The sequence below is a fragment of the Zonotrichia leucophrys genome, chromosome 1 (genome assembly GCF_028769735.1).
Source record: "Zonotrichia leucophrys gambelii isolate GWCS_2022_RI chromosome 1, RI_Zleu_2.0, whole genome shotgun sequence".
Classification (NCBI taxonomy): domain Eukaryota; kingdom Metazoa; phylum Chordata; class Aves; order Passeriformes; family Passerellidae; genus Zonotrichia; species Zonotrichia leucophrys.
Window position 1 is genome coordinate 72,843,566 of NC_088169.1, and position 12,653 is coordinate 72,856,218.

General features: G+C 42.4%; 1 long non-coding RNA gene across 2 annotated transcripts in view; it reads right to left on the minus strand.

Moving 5' to 3' along the window:
- The window catches only part of LOC135450056 (uncharacterized), a 78,571-nt gene that overhangs the window by 65,500 nt on the left and 418 nt on the right, over positions 1–12,653 (minus strand). For both annotated transcript variants that reach the window (XR_010440935.1, XR_010440936.1), the window contains exon 2: positions 5,392–5,476. This is a non-coding gene — a long non-coding RNA (uncharacterized LOC135450056). The remainder of the gene's footprint in view (positions 1–5,391; positions 5,477–12,653) is intronic.

The following is a 12,653-nucleotide window of genomic DNA, read 5'->3' on the forward strand; positions in this document are numbered from 1 at the left end:
ATGTATGCAGAAAACTCCTCTGTTCACATAAAATAAAGAAGGTTTAAGAAAAACACCTCACATTTCCCTTTTAAAAATTCAGAATCTCTTAAACCAAGAAAAATGCATCTGTGGGAAGGGAGTGCCAGTAATAACAGGCCTGCTCTCACATCCACTGGAAAAAGAGAAACAAGCAGCAGTTTCCCCTGAGGGAAGAGGGATTCTGGACGTTAAACAGAAATGTTTATGCTCGTGAAGAGCTAAAAGACTTCTGCTTCCCCCTCATACCCTGAGCACCTCAGAGCAATGCATCAGCCCTGGGGCACAGGAAAACAGCCCAGAAAAGAGCTTGCTTTCAGCAGCCCCATCTTCTGCAGGGAGACAGAAGGAGGAAACACTAGAACAGGGATGTGGCTAAGTGTCAGCAGATCTTGCCCTCCAAAATTCCCACTGGGGACTATTTGCATATTCTTTCTGTGCAGGAGACCACTGTTTTTTTCAATAGCTGAAGCCTTTGCCTGCCCAGGTTGAAAACTACTGTTAGAGGATTTTCTTTGTTAAATTTAAAGCGACTCACATAAAAAAGGAAGCAGTCTGAGTTAGATGTGAATCATCCTTTACACACCGATCAACCTTCCTGTTCTCATTTCTGCATTTGAATAATTTTGTTAATCTTGCATTTAAAACCTTTCCATAAAGTGGCTTTTGGCTTGGCACAAAATAAAAATAATTATCTGCTCTATTGACATCTATATTCTATGAGAACTCATCTGGCAAAATGTGCCACGTAATCTACACAGGCATCGATCCTAAATTAAAAGACAGCATCAAAATCTGAGTCAGCTCTTCTACACATTATTAAGTGTCCATTTTGGTTACACAGTTGATGGTTTCCAATCCAATTTCATACTCGCCTGTCCCTTCTTTCTAGTCTTCCTATCCTGTGGCAGAAGACCACATAGATAACCAAAGCACGGCATAACATTTCTTTGTGTCTGCCTTTCACTTGGCTTTCACATGGATTTTGTCCCATGTTTTATGTCAGGAGCACTTTGGTGATTCCATTCAGTTGATGGTCTCTCCTATCCCTCCAATCCCAGCCAAGATGAGTGGCTGAAAATCTTGTACAGAGAAGCTGAACTCCATAGTCCAAAACAAAATTCCTCACTGTTTTCACTAGGTGGAGAATAATCTACAACCAAAGCATATCTGGTTTCGTGGCTAAGAGGCAAATCTTTCCTCCCCTGCAGCCACAGCACATCTTGACCATGGTGGAAGGACAACAATTTTGCTGCATGCAGTTAAGGAAGGAAGAACAGAAGGCAGTTTCCAAAGGGTGACCTCCCTTCTTCGCTCTACACAGCAAGGCAGAAAGATCCCACAGCGGAGGGACACCCATGAAGCTGGAGGTTTGCAGCCATAGGAGATCATAGTCAGGCTGTGTTATCTCATCCACTAAAACCAATCCAAAACATCCAAACTGCTGAGTGCCAGAATTTCCGAGATGTTAGCCAGTGCACAAAGGGGATGGTGACAAAGAGGATGACTGTCAGGACAAGGTAAGCAGGAGTCCATTCATTGCTTGGGAGTAGGTTGGGATAAATGGTAAGAGTCCTCCCTTAGGAGAAAAACTGGTTTGCTGGATGGTGAAGAAAGAGGTTCTCCTGTAACACAAACGTGTCTAGCACAGACTCAGTGGGGACCTTTAAGCATCATGGGACAAGGCTTCCCTGACCTGAGTCAGTTTTGGTAATCCCCACACTGCAGATTACCACACAGACATGCACCCAAAGCAGCAGAAAAAATTGGAGATTACATCCCTCATGAACCACAGGTGCTCCCTGGATCTTCCTGCTGCCCCAGAAAATAATGTCATCATGTCAAACCAGGCAAAGCAGAGGGTATGACTGTCCTGCATTGCCCAACCTCTGCCCACTCAGCTGACGTCTCTCTGGCCACACTGGTGAAGAAGAGGGGAGAGGGTTGGATGGGCATCTGGGCAGGGGGAGCAGGTTGGCATGTTAGCCCATGGTTACCCAGGAGCAGCTGTGGCCTGGAGTGGTTTCTGATGGGATAGGCTGTCCCTAGGTGTAATCCCAACTGGAGCTCTGATGGGAGATGCTGGCTAAGCAGAGACCATCCCATTCCGCTGAGCAGGAATTAGACGAGAGGCACTCACTGGCCACTGAAAGGCAATAGTGTTGGCTGAATGAAAACTCCTAGGGCAGTGGGCTCAGCAAGGTGCTAAGAGTAGCTGGCTGATCTCAGCACCATGTCTCTCACAGCAGCCCATACGCTTCAGCGGATAGAGGGACACCCCATGGGATTACTGTAATTATGTCCTGTGGGGCAAAGGATATATTTCTCACTTCTTCAGGTAGGATCTCATACAGCCATGAGGTATGAGTTGTACCTGACCAAATTAAAGAAAGGCTCTGATTTGAACTGGGACTATTCTGACAAAACTGGCTGAACTACCTTGATTTACCCATCTGGGGATTCTGGCACTAGAGGAAAGATTATCTCAGTGGCTGCAATTGATGGGAACTGAGAGTTAACACAGAAGGCATGAAAGCTGGAAAAATCCTTTCCTCCTTTCTCTTTCTGCAGTGACTGCCAGAAATCACTAACTTAGTGATTCTCTCCTGTAAGGAAGAGAGGAGGTTTGTCAAGAGCTTCTTTAGTCACTCCTTCTCCATAACTTAATTCTTTCAGAAGTCAGGCAAGTGCTGGGGCTGGGGACAATGTGCTTGAGCAGGAAAATGCTGCTGGCTTTCTGCTCATGTTGCAGAGTCACGTTTACTCAGCTTGCGTGAGGAGTGATTAAAGCATTTTTTGCATTGGAGATGCTCCTGTGGGCATGTGCTGGGAATGACTCCTGCTCTAATCCAGTAGCTGACATAGCAAAATCTTGCACTCCATTGTTGCAAATCATTAAATCAAAGTCACAATCCATTTGGAGTAACTCATGGAAATTCATTGTTATTTTGCCACTGCTTGCTGAACTGCTTAGATAATCAAAATGCTTGTGAGAACAAGGAAAAAATCCCGCTCTTGGCCTAGAAGGTGCAAAGAGCAGTGACACACCCCAAGTGAGAAGCAGCAGGATGTGTGGGAGCAGAGACAAAGAACTTGGGAGGATATGAGCCATGAGACCCCCTGGAGTTCCATGGACCTCATCACAGTTAAACATAATGTTTTCAAGGCAAGCTTTTATATGCTCTCTCATTTCATTGCTACTGTGCAAGGGAGGTAAGGAGGAATGTAATGTGAATTATTTCTTTTAAATAGCCAGTAAATGAAAAGCCCTTGCCATGTTTTGGAAGGCCAACATCCCTTAGGATAAAGACAATATAGGATCCTTGGCCCAGTTGTCTGGGGAGACATTGGAAGTTTGGGAGAGCCTGCTCCTTTTTCAAGTTGGAAGTCTGGGAGTGGGCAGCAAATTAATGGAGAATATTTCCTTTATTTCATGAGGAAAAATGTGAATTACTGCTGAGGTTTCCATTCTGTACCAGCAGAAAGCCATTTTTCCACTCTGGCCAAAGATATTAAGGAATATTTGGCACATGAGGACAGCATTGATACTGTGCATTTCTACCACATGGGCTTGAGATTGATGCCATTTACTCATTAAGGCTTGTTTCTGCAAACATGTAGGTAGGTAACCTGCTTATTCCATGGTCCTTGTGAATGATCTTGTGGATTTATGGAAACATCAATGTCAGACCCTCAGCACCTCGGAAGCATCAAGGAAAATGTATACGTGGAGCTCTGAAGATTGACATTAGTTGTGACACTTCCAATAGGAAGGTAAATGACAGCATTTCTCAGACATGATCATTTATAAAGTGAAAATGTCAATGTAATGAATTACACTTGAAGCTATTTTCTCATGACTAATTATACCTCTGAAAGTGAATATGGAGCTGCAGTTACCAAGTGATGGGGAAGTCAAAGGTCCATAAAAACACTTTAACCACAATCATCCTTTTTGCCAATAGAAACCATGGCTTTCCACAGCTGAAGTGTATAAAAGAGCATAAAGAATATATGAAAGCAGTGACACTATGGAATTATGGAGGTTCTAAACAGTCATAGAGAGCAAAACATTTGAAGGAGCCAAGTCATTTGAGAACTTAGCAGCTAATTAATTTTGACTCCTGCGCTGCATTTAAGTTCCCACACTCACTGTGTTTCTAAGGCTAAATCCTGTAGGCCTTTATCAGCTCACATTTATAAGGGTTAATTTACAGAGCCTCTGTCCAGCAGAACATGGTTCACGATCTTTGCACAACTGCATAAAACATTGTAAATGCTTTTCAAAAAAAAAAAAAAAGGTTGGAGTAGAAAATAAAAGGCAAATCTTGGAGGAAGACCATTTTTTTAGCAGTGAGTCTGGATCCTGTGACAGTGAAGTAGCTGAAGTAGAGGGTTATATATATTTACTCTGGCTGACTGAGCCAGTAAGGCAAATGGACAACTTGTGTGTTTATATAGCTTTGTATTTATATATTCTTTCCCAAATTCATGTCTCTTACTGGCTGTAAAAAAAAAAGTAGATGTAGATAAAAATGGTTAAACTCCTTTGTCCAAATTCTGCTGTTATCTATATTCATTAATTTTCTATGACCTATGCAGAACCCATAACATAGAACCCACAACACACCAACAATACCCTGACCTAGCCTTTGAAATGTGGCCTCTACAAGATGCCCCTCATGAGGCCACTCTTGTTTCTTGGAAGTTGACCTTCTTTCAGAAGAGACTAACAAATACTTTCCAAATTAGGGCTATTCAACCACTCCTGCCCAGAGACACAGAACATAATTACCAACATGATTTATCTGGACAATTTTCAACTCCTGAACATACTGTAGTGACATTTGCTGATGGTATTCTTAGCATGCATGGGAGGGACAGGGCTTTTTGTTAACATGTATCTCTAAGGTTAAGTGTGTAGGATACCGACTTTCCAGCTCCCTGTACTAATGTTAACTATGTGTTGGCATGTTAGAAGTTGTCCTGGGTCCTTCAGCACAGCTCTGTAACTTGAAATGCAGAGGAAGGAAACCTACTGGATTAAGACAGAGGAAGACAAAATTTTCTTCAGATTTCCAAATGTGGAAAAGAGATCTCAGCTACCTCCCAGTGCATAAACAGTTCTGCCTTTTATGACTGCATCATGATGAGCATCTCACAATGCACACAATTCTGCCCTGCATGCAAACACATCAAAATGGCTCCACATCTGATTTTGTGTTTGTTTCTCAGTTTGAGATTAAACTGCTTGCATAAATAATCTTGCAAAACTTTTGGGGTTTTATTTCTTGTATTTATTAGCACAAACTGACACACGATAATTATATCACTGTAATGACACCAATTGAAAATTCTGATTAAATTACTTACACAGATCCAACTTCATTTCTGAAGGAAGTGTGCTTGATATCAGTGTTTTCCCAAAGGGCAGAATTATCTGAAGTGCAGGGTGGGGCTGAAAAAGGGAATAACTTGTCAGTCATTAACATTTCAGAAAAAGATTATATGCTTCACACCAAATAAAGGTAAAAGGACACAAATAGTGTTTAGCCATCTATGTAGCCCTGGTTTTGCCATGGGAGTGCTTTGCAATTACAAATGGAAAGGCAGACTGTACATGAGAGAGTCCTCAATTTTTCTTAATATGTGCTCCACACTATGAAAAGCCTGAAGCATTCATATTTTGTATATATGAACTCAGTGAATGCAACCACTATCAGAAAAACGTCTTACCAAACACAGAAGATGGAAGATAACAAGAAGAGTCTGGCACCTGCTAATTCTGTTTCTAATTTTAATGTTATTTTAATTGCCATCATGGAGAATGGAATGAAGATTCTGAGGCCCAGTCCTGTTCTCATCACATTTTATGGGAGGTTTGGCGCCAGCTTTCATGGGAACAGGACTGGGTGTCATGCCTTCATATCCCAGTAATGTGAGATGTATTCCCAGTATCTGTATCATCTGCAGTCTGATGGCCACTGTAAATTAACAAATGTGCAGAAGCTAACAGCAGGAAAGGATCTGCAAGATGAATTCAAAGGGAATTACCTATAGAGCAGCAGAAATATGGTTGAGTTGCATTAACTAGGGTGCAAAAAAGCTGATTATTCTGCCTAACATACTGGGAGAAACCTAAGAGAACCACATTCAGTTTTAGGAGACTCTAAGAAAAAGAAATAAACTGAAATGTCACTGAATTAAAAAAAAATCCCACCAAATATTCCATAACACACCAACAAAAAAACAAGCCCCAAAACCCAAATACTGAGCTTCCCTAAAACATCTTCTAAGGTTTTTAGGTATTTGAAATCAATGTAATCTGCCATATGAAACTTCAAAGGGTTTGAAAAAAATGCCCTAGGAATACAGTGACTTTTACATGCATGAAAAAAAGCAAAGAGAGATTAACTCACTGCAAGTGACATGGAAGACCCTCAGCCATGCAGTGCAGGTTTCTGCACTGAAAGAGTGGCCAGGCCCTGGAACAGGCTGCCCAAGGAGGTGGTGGAGTCACCATCCCTGGAAGCACTCAAGAAACAACCAGACATGGCACACAGTGCTATGGTTTAGCTGACAAAGTGGTGCTCAGTCAAAGGTTGGACTGATGACTGTGGAGGTCTTTTCCAACCTAAGTGATTCTGTGATTCCTTGAGTGAAGGTTCCTTAAAGACTTGAGGGGGAAAGAGGTGTCATTGTAGACAATGAGACTCTCTTTTCAAGAAAACATTGACAAACGAGTGAAAAACAGAGAGCCAGAGGAAAGAGGGGAAACACTCTGCATCTGTTCCCAGAATACAGAAGCCAGATGTCAGCAGGCAACTGAATGATGGGGCTTACACTGGAGAGACAAGCACTCATTCCTGGACCTTCTTCCAAAACATGAGAATGAAAAATGGGTAAATAAAGACAGCGCAGATGAACTGGAAGTATGCCATGGCCAACAAGGCCTGGACAATGCAAAGCCAGGAGGGATATCTGCTCACACAAGATGTTGTGCATACTGGACTGACAGCACGGGCAAAGCTGACCTCACCTCTATGCTCTGAACTGAAGTGGTCACAGAGAAGTCTGGACTCATGCTGATCATTAATATAAATTCAGACCTACACCTTGACGCAATTACTTTGGAGAACAGTAATTCTCTGCTTGAACAAGTGCGTGCCTGCTCCCAGACTGACATCAGATAGAATGTGGAGCAGAACAGCAGAGAAAAGAGGATGAGATTTAGGTATATCTCATGTTTCTGCTGAATGGAGACAGTGAAACACAGAAAGATAAATTAAAGAGATCTGGGGAGATTGGGGAATGAAGTAAGGGCCAAAAAGAGGAGAGTCAGCAAGAAACCTGAACCACCATCAGAACATCTTAAGTGAAAACAACAGGCTAAAGAGAAGGAGCAATCAGGGAAGATACCCTTACAGTGAACACAGAAATCTCAAAGCAAGTGAATAGATCTAGGGCAGGGAACGGATTAAAAAGAGCCAGAGCCTAAAGGATGCCAGATAACATGCAACAAGAGGAGGGAGGGGCTTCTGGATGGTACCTTAAAGGAAGAAAAAAATGGGTACAGGCAAGTACTGGAAATGAAGGAAAGAAAGGGAGCACTGGACAAGTGCTAATGCCTATCTAGGATTCCTGGGCAGAAGAGGATACAAAAAAAACTTGCTATAGGAAGGGCAATCTGTCATGCAGGAAACAAGTGAAATGCAAAGTCTTCAGGGGAACTCAAGAGCAGCTTCAGAGGAACCAAAGCAGGGACGGCTGCTGTGAGACACAGTGAGAACTCAAGGAGGAAAAGTGGAGGTAGTCCCAGGGCTAAAGACAGGAAAAATCAGAGGAGAATGGAAAGGGGAATTAGAGGGTGAGTTACAGGAGCTCCTTGGGTAGGGGACAAGTATGGGAACAGAAAAGGGAAGGTAACAGAGGATGTGGCTAGAGTAGAACAGAGAGCAGGTCCCAGGAGAAGTGCAGGTTGGTATAGGACAAGGGGCTGAGGTAGACAGCACGGATTAGGAGCCATGAGCCGTTCTGGCAGCTGGCAGCAGGAGCTTGCTTATTCAGCAAGTCAGGCGGCAATTAATTAAATCAAGTCAGGCAGCAATCAGTCAGTTAAATCGGGTAACAATGACTCAATTAAGTTGAACTGGGGAACAATGAATTTATTACATCAAACCAGGGAACAATGAACCAATTAAATCAGCTGGAAGCCTCCACAGGTCCATCCAGAGCCTGGGCTAGGTGCCACCGGGGTGGGGGACTTGCTGCAGCTGCCTGCTCCAGGAGGAACATCACCACAGCAACTGAGCATTGCTGCTGACAGCCTTGCTTGTCCCCCTCTGCCCAGAGCACAGAAGGACACGGCAGTCTACAGCCGGTCTGATGAAATGCTTGCAATAAACCAAAGGGGTGGGGAGATGAAAACTGTCAGCTTCCAAATTAGCAATAGTGTTGCAGAAATTACTGGGCTGCCTCAGGATGAAGAAAGCTCTGCCTTTCAAATCAGGCTGATGCTGGATATCCGGAGCTGTCAGCTTAAGAAATGGAGAGGCTTTGATGGGTGCCTGACAATGGGTGAGTCTATCCTAACTGGCACACAGGAGAGGTACATTTTCCAAGGGCACCCTGGAAGAACATGGCTATGTACTAAAACAGCTGCCCATGCCCATTTTGACATTAAAAAGTGGAAATTATATGGATTGGTGTGAGTCGGGCTGGTCATGTACTGGCAATGTTAAGAACCATTTTCATCCCCTTTTTTTGGTTCCCTATATAATTTGGGATTAAGGGGTTTTTGGGGCTTGGTTTTTTTTGTTCTCTCCTGTTCTTTCTTCTATCTCCACAAGTAGGGGACATCACTAAGATAGCCAAGTTACCTTAGCAGGAAAGTAGCTGGTGTGTTTCTTTTGGGACTTTTCATGCATATCAGCAAACTGAAAATTAAAAAGGGAAGGTTTCATTGATAAGGACAACCTGAGGTCAAAAAGATGAGGGAGACAGCCATCTGCCCATTATTTAAGAGAAGTGCAATCATAATAATTCTCTCAGGTACCTGTAAGGCCTTTGCAGGTAGAAAAAAACCTACTACTTTTCCAGGCAGCACAAATGCTTGACGCGCTGCAATAGTTAATGAACAGGGATATTGCATGGGCAGCCTTTATCATATCACACATTGTCATTAAAGTAATTATATTGAAAAGGAAATGACTCTTCAGGTGTTTTTCCTGGCTAGATGAGGTCCTGGGATTTGCCCAGAGTGTGTAAATCAGGGCTAACACAATCCCTGTAGAATGCTGACCAGCAAATTAACCTGAAAATAAAAGGTGAAGAAGAACAGCTCTCTGAGCAGCATACAACAAAGATGGCTTGGTCCAAGACTTAGTATATTTTATCATTATATGCATCCCTGTTGTCTCCTAATAAATGTGCCACAGGACAGCGTGACCTTTGAAACACAGTGGAACAATAGTTTCCCACTGAAGGACTGGACATAATTTTCTTTTCCCTACTCTGAACTGCTAAATAGTCAGAAGGCAAAAAGAGTCTAATTAGAGATGTGAAGGTTTGGAAAGGAAACAGAAATTTTCAAGAAGAAAAACCTCCTGCTTCCAGTCTGCACGACAGTGTTTGAGCAGCCGTCTGCCACGGAAAAATGGAAAAGAAACTTCCTGGGGGTTTGGTTTTTTTCCTCCTCTTTTATCCCTTCTGAATAATATTAAGACTGAGCAGTTGGACTTGTTCTTATACAAATCTTCAGTCTAATGAAGTACATAAAAATCAGGTTAAAATTTCAGTCCACAGTTCTAGTAGTTTCAGAATCTAGTTTAATAGTGCTCAGAAGAAAAACTTGACTCATGCCAATATTTCAAAAAGCAAAATATAAATGCTCTACAGGACAGTCAGCGATTGTGATTATGACCTTGACTGTGATGATGACTTTCTAGACAATAACATGCACTATCAAAGAGGCTGACCTTATCCTAAATTTGGGCTTCATATCTAAAGCTACTTTTGGTTTATAGGATCTTGTGACAAATCTATTTTCAAAAAAATTTATTTTCAAACTGCATTATCTTGTGAGACATCTAGTGACACAAAATTTCTGAACTTCATTTTCCTCTTTATTTGTCAGTAATGGATGGGGTTTATGTTTATCCATTCCCTTCTTATCACTTTTTATCTTAAAATCATGTCAATAAAGAAAATCTGTATTATAGTGCACTGCAGGAGAAGGGGCTGTCATAATTCAAATTAATCAGTTCAGATGTATTTATTTCATAGTTTTATCAAACAGGAATTTTTATATGCTAGCTAAATAATTCACTATATTTTTATATGCTAGCTAAATAAAAGATTCCTCATATGTAAAGGAATAAGTACAATTTAACTCTCTTTACTAAGTGGCATATATTACTAAATATATGCCCTTTTACCCTCATAAATAAAGATGAAACACTGTGATTCAGACTAGGACTTCCAGTCCTTAAATTTCCAGCACTTACACATGTCCCATTCCTTTTTCTTCTAGTGTCCCTTCAGTCATCATTTACAATCAAAGAGAGTGCTGGTGCTACTGGGTAAGAGAAATATCATTGAACAAATGAGAGATGGTTCAATGATGGCTTCCAGTAGAGGAGAACCTGGTCTATTTCTGCGTGTCACTCATTCACCTGGTGCTCCCCACTGCCTAGGGAATAGATAGTTTGATACTATCTAATTTTGGAAATGCAAAATATCATTTAAGACTTTTCTTTGATGTCAAAACTGGGTGCTTCTGCCTTGGGAGCAACACCAGGTGTTGGCCTCCAACTGTGACACTCCTGAAGGCAGTGCAGTGAAGAGCTGAGATAAGGCTCCACACTTTGCCCATGACTTATGTCCTTTAGGCTTATCTGCCTTTAGGCAACTGTGAGACCCATGGGGCCTTGTTTCCACTAGCTTTCCATGGAAAAGACCTTCAAGATCATCGAGTTCAACCTTTGATCAACACCGTGTCAACTGAACCATATTACTAAGTGCCATGTCCAGTCACTTCTTGAACACTTCCAGGGATGGTGACTACACCACCACCCTGGGCAGCCTCTTCCAATGTCTGGCCACCTTTTCAGGGAATAAATTCTTCCTGATGCCCAACCTCACTATCTCCTGGTGCAGCTTGAGGCTGTGTCCTCTTCTCCTATCATTGGTGTCTGGGAGAAGATGCCCCACGTCACAACAACCTCCCTTCAGGCAGTTGTACAGAGCAAAATGCTCTCCTGGGAGCCTCCTGTTCTCCAGGCTAAACATCCCCATCTCCCTCAAGCTACTCCTCATAAGACTTACATTTCTGATTTCTATTTTCACAATATTTCTCTTACTGGTGAAAAAAAAAAATCACCAAACCTCTTTTTGGTGGCAAACATAGCCTAGCAAGGACAGCACAAAACTTAAAATCCTCTGCTCCAGCAGACATAACCAATGCTTAAAGTATTTCACACCTTAAAAGGACACATTTCACTTTTTCAAGGTCACTGAATCAAGCTGGAAGGTGACTGGAGAGAGAAAAACACATGAGTTCCAGATGTCTCTTCTAAAGCTTTTCTTCCATTAGGAGATGGGCTTTCCCTTTTGCAAAGTGCAGATGCACGACTGGGCCCAGAGGCACCTCCCTTCCTCACACACGCCACACTCATGGACCTTGAACGTCATCTGAACACACTGAACTCCCACAGAAGTCAGCGAGCACAGGCAAACTCAGCCCTCAGATATTTATTGCATGTCTAGCTCAGCATCACATCATACACCTTGGGCCTGGTCCTACAGCTGCTGCAGTGACCCAGTTTCCCTGGGTTCCCCCTGGATGGGGTATAACAAATGAATGGTCCCAGAGCCGATCCAGCTTTGCCCAGTAGGTTGGATTACAAGCCTCCTCAGATCTCTTCCAACCCGAATTTTCCTATGGTCCTAATGTACAGGTTCTATGGATCTAACTGCAAGGGTAAGAAAGGGTGGGAGGAAAGATGAGCAGCACAGAGACACAGGCTAATGTTTAAAGCACAGCTGACGACGATTTCTTATCTTTCAAGCATTAGATTGTTTGTGATAGAAATTCCTACCTCTTCTTCCTGAATGTGAACTCAAAATTTAGTAACTGATTTTTGCTAAAGATTTCCCCAGGGATAACTTGTATTCTAGAAGGTGGAAAGACAAGGCAGTAGAACTTTGTTGGAAATAATTTATCAAAGGGTCCTTATACTCCAAACAGGCACAAACACAAGAGTTTTTCACCTGAAGTCTGAGCAAATGTCCTGTTTGTCCAGTTGTGGTGTACATTTTCTTTGGAAATTTAGTTAAGAGGTTTACAAACAATTTACTTAATTTGATGTGCCTGTCTGCAAGACAGGGTACACAGTTTTGGGCAGGGATTTTTGAACCTGAAGTGAATTGTTTCCTCAGCAACTGTATTCCTTGGAAACAGAAAACTCTCCAAAATAGGTCTTTGCACTGGCAAACACGCACATCTCCGTGAAAGCCTGCGAGTCTGCAGGGCACTGCTCTAGCATTTCAATCGCACTTGGAAAACAAACCTCAAAAAGCCAGAAACTACTGCCTCTTCCCTCTGTGTTTGGCCAGTAGTTCTTTTAATGATTTCC